Here is an 8,969-nt window from a genome sequence, read left to right as displayed (position 1 = left end):
AAGGTGTGACGTGGGTTTCATGAAGGACTGGCTATCAGCACAGTTCACGCTATGTTGGACTTTCCCGGGGCGGGTGTGTGTGCAGCTGTCATGCCCCGGGTCCCGGCAGACTGACGGACGTGAGGAGGACGTGTGGCGAGGAGACCTGCCGGCCCGGGACCCGGACCTCAGGGAGCAGGGAGCGTCCCCCGCCACACGGCACCCCGGACACCTTCCTCCACATGGGGCTGCACCTCTCCGGCAACACGGCCCCGTGTGACGTCGTTTTGTGTCCGTACTGACGTCACGGTGACCTGACTGACCGCTGTGAGGACGGGGTTGAGGTCTGATGATGTCACCAGGGTCTCCCTCAGGGTGACGCTGACCTGGCTTCATGAGAATCACGTCACGCCAAGAACTACACACGTCGGAGAACGGTTCAGAACGGAACAGACAGACGGGACTAGATCCGTCATTATGTGACCCCCACACCGTGTCCTGCACGTGCCGGAAAGAGGTGAGGTCAAGGCCGGGTCGTCCGGCCATGACCCTGTTGACGGCGCCGTCCCTGTCGCGGTCCGGGGCCTGGGGGAGCGGCAGTAAGTCCAGGGACGGGAGGCGGGTCATCACGTGGTTCACCGCCCCCTCCCGCCCGCTGTCCACGCTCCAGTCTGTCTCCCCGGGCAGACCCATGTTGAAGCACATGGCGGGCAGGCAGCACGTCACGCCACGTCACAGCACGGGGGGGTGAGGGTGGGGCTGTCTCCTGGCACTGACGTCACGGGGAATGACTCATAGCACTGACGTTACTTACGACAAAAGGCGTCTCTCCTGGCGCAGTTGGTGAACATTGGTCGTCAACAGAAGCCAGTGAGAAAAACCCAGAGTTCGCACTTGATCACCATCCCATGCTGACTACTGCTCTGTGAAATCTGGGGTGCCAAGTGTTCCATTTTTTCACAGCTGAACCAACAAGCTGGAATTTATCTCAAAGAAGGTATCTCTCTGTGACAGAACAAGTGCACAAAATCACTGCTCCATTTGGCGGCTTCATCCGTGTTTTGTTCGATGCAGATAACCATTTACAGTAAACACCGCCATCTATTGGACAGACATGCTTGTTGGTCTCAGGACAGCGTTACAGTTTCCATTTCTGTGGAAGATTCCTGACTGAACCAGTCGTGTCCTGGCCACACTGTTGACAGTCAGAATATCTTCCGGAGTGACAGCGGTAAACCATTAGTTTGCTCTCACAAGGAATCTTTCATCACATCGTGCAGCAAAAGAGGCGGCGTGATTCTTTCGAACGCTCCATGCCAAATACTGACAGTCCTCAGCCATGGCTTCTATAGGTTAAAGTGCTAACCGTTTCTGCATCACCATATTCAGATACAAGGTAACTGTAAACACTCACTGGTCAAGGGAATAACCAATGATGGCGTCGGTATTGTGAAGTGTTTTCCATCGTCCTCAGCTCTCCAGAATCTCCACACAGGAAGCAGCTGAAGCTGACCTAGTCTGTCTGCAGACAATCAGGAGAATGCAAAGTGCACCACTTCTAGTCTGTCTGAAGACAATCAGGAGAATGCAAAGTGCACCACTTCTAGTCTGTCTAAAGACAATCAGGAGAATGCAAAGTGCACCACTTCTAGTCTGTCTGCAGACAATCAGGACAATGCAAAGTGCACCACTTCTAGTCTGTCTAAAGACAATCAGGAGAATGCAAAGTGCACCACTTCTAGTCTGTCTAAAGACAATCAGGAGAATGCAAAGTGCACCACTTCTAGTCTGTCTGCAGACAATCAGGACAATGCAAAGTGCACCACTTCTAGTCTGTCTAAAGACAATCAGGAGAATGCAAAGTGCACCACTCCTAGTCTGTCTGCAGACAATCAGGAGAATGCAAAGTGCACCACTCCTAGTCTGTCTAAAGACAATCAGGACAATGCAAAGTGCACCACTCCTAGTCTGTCTGCAGACAATCAGGAGAATGCAAAGTGCACCACTTCTAGTCTGTCTGAAGACAATCAGGACAATGCAAAGTGCACCACTCCTAGTCTGTCTGAAGACAATCAGGACAATGCAAAGTGCACCACTTCTAGAGACAATCAGGACAATGCAAAGTGCACCACTTCTAGTCTGTCTGCAGACAATCAGGAGAATGCAAAGTGCACCACTCCTAGTCTGTCTGAAGACAATCAGGACACTGCAAAGTGCACCACTTCACTCACAATGACAGATCTTTCTTGCTCACTCCACCACCTCCCACAAAGAAGACACATGTCAGCTGACGTTTTTCTCTACGTACGTTCAAAGCTCTCACAGGACACAACAGCCGTCAGTCTATCCTGCATAACATGGCCCCACAAACGTCACAACGCCACAACTGACCACCACAACTGACCATCACAACTACCCACAACAAGTGCCCACCACAAATGACCACCACAACTGACCATCACCACTGACCACTACCACTGCCCACACGTTCAATCCATGCAAGCCAAAGTCACGACGCAGAAGCAAGCAAGGACATTGATCTTTGTCTCTGACCCTCTTCCCCTCTCCCCCTCCTCACCCTAGGCCGATAAAGAGGGGAGGGGGAGGGGGGGAGGTCAGTGGCATTGCTACAGCTTGACCTCTGACGTGGTGGACAGGAGACTGGCTGACCAGCAGGTAGTGGGAAGCTGCGCACAGGGAGAGGGAGGGGTGTGGCGGGGCGGGGGGGAGGGGAGGGGGAGGGGGGGGGGGGGGGGGGGGAGCCTGAGAACGGACTGCAGGGAAGGTGGACACTGGTCAGCTCTTTTAGTCACAGGGAGGGGCGGGGTGATGGGCAGGTATGTGGGAAGTATGGGGGAGAGGGGTGGGGGATGATGTGCTCTACTACAGCATCGGGGTCTGCTGGGGGTGTTTTAGATACTGCATCCTTCCTTCTTCCTTCTTTCCTTCCTTCCTTCCGATGACAGACGTCACGGGCCAACAGCTGATTGGCTACTAGGGGTGACTGTTTTTACATCCGCTACCCCCTGCCTGGTCGTTTGAGAGAGAGGGAAATAGATGAAGGCAAAGAGAGGGAGAGAGAAGGAGACAGGGAATGATGAGTAGAAGGAGAAGTTAGGACGACAATAATAAAAGGAAAAACGGAACATCAAATGAATGAATGAATGAAAGGAAGAAGGAGAACACAATCACCTTGATGAGAGAGGGAGAGAGATTGGGGACAGACAGACAGACAGACGGACAGACATACGCAGACAAACGGTGAGACAGTGATACAGACACAAACAGACAGAGGTCGGGAGAAACAGGAGGGCAGGAGAGAGACCGGCAAAAACCAAAAGAAATACATAAAGACACAGACAGACAGAGACAAAGAGAGACAGACAGCAGCACACACAGAGGACATAGACATACAGACAGTAGCACACACAGAGGACATAGACATACAGACAGTAGCACACACACACACAGACAAAGAGAGACAGACAACAGCACACACAGAGAAAGAAGCAGACAGATCCGAGACAGAACGACATGGACAGAGACAGAACGACATGGACAGAGACAGAACGACATGGAGAGAGACAGAACGAGACAGAGACAGAACGACACGGACAGAGACAGAACGACATGGACAGAGACAGAACGACATGGACAGAGACAGAACGAGACAGAGACAGAACGACATGGACAGAGACAGAACGACATGGACAGAGACGTAGACAGAGACAGAACGACATGGACAGAGACGTAGACAGAGACAGAACGACATGGACAGAGAGAGAACGACACGGACAGAGACAGAACAACATGGACAGAGACAGAACGACACGGACAGAGACAGAACAACATGGACAGAGACAGAACGACATGGACAGAGACAGAACGACATGGACAGAGACATGGACAGAGACAGAACAACATGGACAGAGACAGAACGACATGGACAGAGACATGGACAGAGACAGAACGACACGGACAGAGACAGAACGACATGGACAGAGACAGAACGACATGGACAGAGGACAGAGACAGAACGACACGGACAGAGACAGAACGACATGGACAGAGACATGGACAGAGACAGAACGACACGGACAGAGACAGAACGACACGGACAGAGACAGAACGACATGGACAGAGACATGGACAGAGACAGAACGACATGGACAGAGATATGGACAGAGACAGAACGACACGGACAGAGACAGAACGACATGGACAGAGAAAGAACGACACGGACAGAGACAGAACGACACGGACAGAGACACGGACAGAGACAGAACAACATGGACAGAGACAGAACAACATGGACAGAGATACGGACAGAGACAGAACGACATGGACAGAGACACGGACAGAGACAGAACGACACGGACAGAGACACGGACAGAGACAGAACGACATGGACAGAGACAGAACGACACGGACAGAGACAGAACGACATGGACAGAGACAGAACGACACGGACAGAGACAGAACGACATGGACAGAGACATGGACAGAGACAGAACGACATGGACAGAGACAGAACGACATGGACAGAGATATGGACAGAGACAGAACGACTTGGACAGAGACAAGGACAGAGACAGAACGACATGGACAGAGACAGAACGACATGGACAGAGACAAGGACAGAGACAGAACGACATGGACAGAGACAGAACGACACGGACAGAGACAAGGACAGAGACAGAACGACATGGACAGAGACAGAACGACATGGACAGAGACAAGGACAGAGACAGAACGACATGGACAGAGACAGAACGACACGGACAGAGACAAGGACAGAGACAGAACGACACGGACAGAGACAGAACGACATGGACAGAGACAGAACGACACGGACAGAGACAAGGACAGAGACAGAACGACATGGACAGAGACAGAACGACATGGACAGAGACACGGACAGAGACAGAACGACACGGACAGAGACATGGACAGAGACAGAACGACATGGACAGAGACAGAACGACATGGACAGAGACATGGACAGAGACAGAACGACATGGACAGAGACATGGACAGAGACAGAACGACATGGACAGAGACAGAACGACACGGACAGAGACATGGACAGAGACAGAACGACACGGACAGAGACAGAACGACATGGACAGAGACAGAACGACATGGACAGAGACGTAGACAGAGACAGAACGATACGGACAGAGACAGAACGACATGGACAGAGACAGAACAACATGGACAGAGACGTAGACAGAGACAGAACGACACGGACAGAGACAGAACGACATGGACAGAGACATGGACAGAGACAGAACGACATGGACAGAGACGTAGACAGAGACAGAACGACACGGACAGAGACAGAACGACATGGACAGAGACAGAACGATACGGACAGAGACAGAACGACATGGACAGAGACGTAGACAGAGACAGAACGACATGGACAGAGATATGGACAGAGACAGAACAACATGGACAGAGACAGAACGCCATGGACAGAGACATAGACAGAGACAGAACGACATGGACAGAGCCAGAACGACATGGACAGAGACAGAACGACATGGACAGAGATATGGACAGAGACAGAACCACATGGACAGAGATATGGACAGAGACAGAACGACATGGACAGAGACAGAACGACACGGACAGAGACAGAACGACATGGACAGAGACAGACAGAGACAGAACGACACGGACAGAGACAGAACGACATGGACAGAGACAGAACGACATAGACAGAGATATGGACAGAGACAGAACGACATGGACAGAGACAGAATGGACAGAGACAGAACGACATGGACAGAGACAGAACGACACGGACAGAGACAGAACGACATGGACAGAGATATGGACAGAGACAGAACGACATGGACAGACAGGACCAAGAACTGTATGAAGGAATCCGCAACAAGACACACAGGTATTGCAACACCGGCACCATCACTGACTTCATCAACACTTGATAACGATGGATTTACCACCACACACACACACAAACGCACACACACACACACACACACACACACACACACACACACACACACTCGCACACACACACACACACACACTCGCACACACACAGCGAGAGAGGAGAAGGGGGTGGGGTGTGGGGGGTAGGAATGCAGACAATCCTGGGATCCAATCATTGTCCAGCTCAAAGTGGACAAAATCATCCCACATCAGATTTGCCCACTGGCGATGGTTGAAAAATTCGTATGTATTGTATGTATTGTGTAACTCTTGAAGAGACCTTGGCCATCGTTTTAACTCTTTCCATACGAACGGCGAAAGAAACGACGTTAACAGCGTTTCACCCCAATTACCATCATCAAAATATTGCAAGCGGAAGCCTCTTATACTGAAGACGTGAATGTTGACAAAGAATACAACAATTCTAACGACGGAAGCTAAAGGTTGGGTCATTCAGACACCCACTGGACATCCGAGAGGTCTGTGTAGAGGAGAAGAGAGGACTGGCCGTACTGAGTGAGTTAAAATATATGTGTACTACAACCATAACAGAGATAAAAGAGACGATAGAAGTGTGAAGAGAGGGGGATAAAGACAGGCAGACAGGCACACTGACATAGAAAGACAGGAAGACAGACATAGAAAGACAGACAGGGAGAGACAGAGAATCAGAGAGAGTCCATGAAACAAGAGACAGAGACAGATATACCGACAGACTGTATAGGTTGTGTGTGCCTCTGTGTCTGTCTGTCTGTCTCTGTGTCTGTGTTTGTGCGCATGCATATGCGCGCCAGTGTGTGTCTGGGTCTCCATTCGTGTCCATGCCATGTCTCTGTGGGTGCCTCCTGAGTGCCCCGAAAGAGAGTTCGTCAAACCCAAGCTACACCCTGACTGATCTCTTTTCTCAGACTGTTGTGACTCGACACGATATCACTTCAGCCTGGATACAGTTTCCATGATCGCCTGTTCTACAACACACAAACATGGCCAGTTGACAAGACAACTCCAACAACATGCAAACCTAAACACAAACAAGAGAGGCAAGGCCTTCAAGACTCACTTGTGATACACTTTAAAAAAAAATCCAGGCTTTTTATGTATTGAGTATAATTTCAAAATGTAATGTTTAAGATGAGAAAGATCAGTTTAAAGCAAATTAAGTCCCCTAGCATTAATTACAGAGTAATTTCCCTTTTTTTACTATCTGCACCAAAACGTTTGCAAAATAAATAAAACTTCCATGCTTAGCAAAAGAAGTTCCTGTTTGAACAAAAAAAAAAAATGATAATAATGACTGCTCTTGTTGTTGGATCAGAATATTAGATCAAAGTGCTAAGTTTAGAGAATACAAAAAATACAAATGTAACAGTAAATGCAGTTTGCATATAATTAAGCTTCATTTTTTTTGTGTGCCCATCCCAGAGGTGCAATACTGTTTTAAACAAGATGACTGGGAAGAACTGAATTTTTCCTATTTTCATGCCTAATTTGGTGTCAGCTGACAAAGTATTTGCAGAGAAAATGTCAATGTTAAAGTTTACCACGGACACACACACACACACACACACACACACACACAGAGAGACAACCGAACACCGGGTTAAAACATAGACTCACTTAGTTTACACAAGTGAGTCAAAAACCCGGGGGGTCAAATTACCAGGGCTGGGAGGCCGGCAGTTTCAACCACCTCGCCCCCTCCTGGCTTCCCAACCAAGATGGCGAAAGCAGCGGGCAGGGAGTTAATCCAGCGGCTCAGCCGGCTTTTTCTGTGGGAGTGATCGGCCTTTAGTGCTGCTAGCGCCCCCTGTTTTTCTCTCAGCCAGCATCCATTTCGTCAGCACCACTGTGGGAGGTGTGGGCAGTGGGGGGTTGGTGTTGTGACAGTGGTTTGTCTGTCTGTCTGTCTGCCCGTCTGTCTGTACATGTGTCTGTCTGTCTGTTCATCTGTCTGTCATTCTGTCCCACTCTCTGTCTCTCAGTGTCTCTTTCTCTCACTCCCTTCCTCTCTATCTCTCTCTCTCTTCGAGTCCTACTCAATCCCTCTCTCTCTCATTATCTTTCACTCACACACACACTTACACACTCTCTCTCTCACGCACACAAACACATAAGTATCCACATATCAGCACCATCAGCTCTCTCTCTACTCTCTCTCTCTCTTTGCCAGTCACCCTCTCAGCCTCTCTCCATCTCTCTCACAACCCTCTGTCTCGCTCTCCACCTCTCCTCCCCTCCCTCTCTCTCTCTTTACCTCACCACCTATCACCCTCACAGTCTCTCTCTCTCTCACTCACTTTCTCTACCTCGCCCCCCCCCCTCCACCACCACCCCCGGCCCCTCTCTCTCCCTGTGACTCAACCCCTCAACCTCAGGGATCAGAGATAAACCCACGTACATTACTCCAGGGTCTGGTTGCTGTCCACGTCACCTGGCCGGGGAGACCCCGCTTTCTCTTCACTTCAACCGGGAACACGTTCATTTACTGAAGCTCTGAGAAAAAAACAACTATTAATAAACAAGTTTCAGCAGCCAGCTCAAGACTGACATGGTTTCCCGTCGAAGCTACCCTTCTTTTTTTCAAGAGACGATGCAATGAGAATGTGTGCAAAGCACGCGTCTTTTTACACAGTTTTGTTTTCGGACCATTTACATGCAGATGGACAAGGGTTTGAACCACATAAGGACACCACCCCACCCAACCCCAGTTCCTTTACCACACGCCGGTCGATGTGTGCCCGGTGTCCTGTAACGTGAGTAAACAGCCATGGCTGTGGTGTATTGACCCAGGGAGCAGGTCGCTGCTCACGTGCACACTGAGTCGGTGGTTTTAGGCATCTCGGCTGTGCGGGAAACGTTTCGTGCAGATTATCTACAGGTACAAGTTGTAATGCAGTTAGCGAAATTATCCCTTGGTTTGAGCGAGTGTGTGTACACACACACACACACGCACACACACACACGTGAGGGAAACAGACAGTAGACAGGCAGGCAGGCAGGCAGAGAGAGAGAGAGAGGCGGGCAGATAG

The sequence above is a fragment of the Babylonia areolata genome, chromosome 13 (genome assembly GCF_041734735.1).
Source record: "Babylonia areolata isolate BAREFJ2019XMU chromosome 13, ASM4173473v1, whole genome shotgun sequence".
NCBI classification, from domain to species: Eukaryota; Metazoa; Mollusca; class Gastropoda; order Neogastropoda; family Buccinidae; genus Babylonia; species Babylonia areolata.
Note: the sequence above shows the minus strand (reverse complement) of the source record.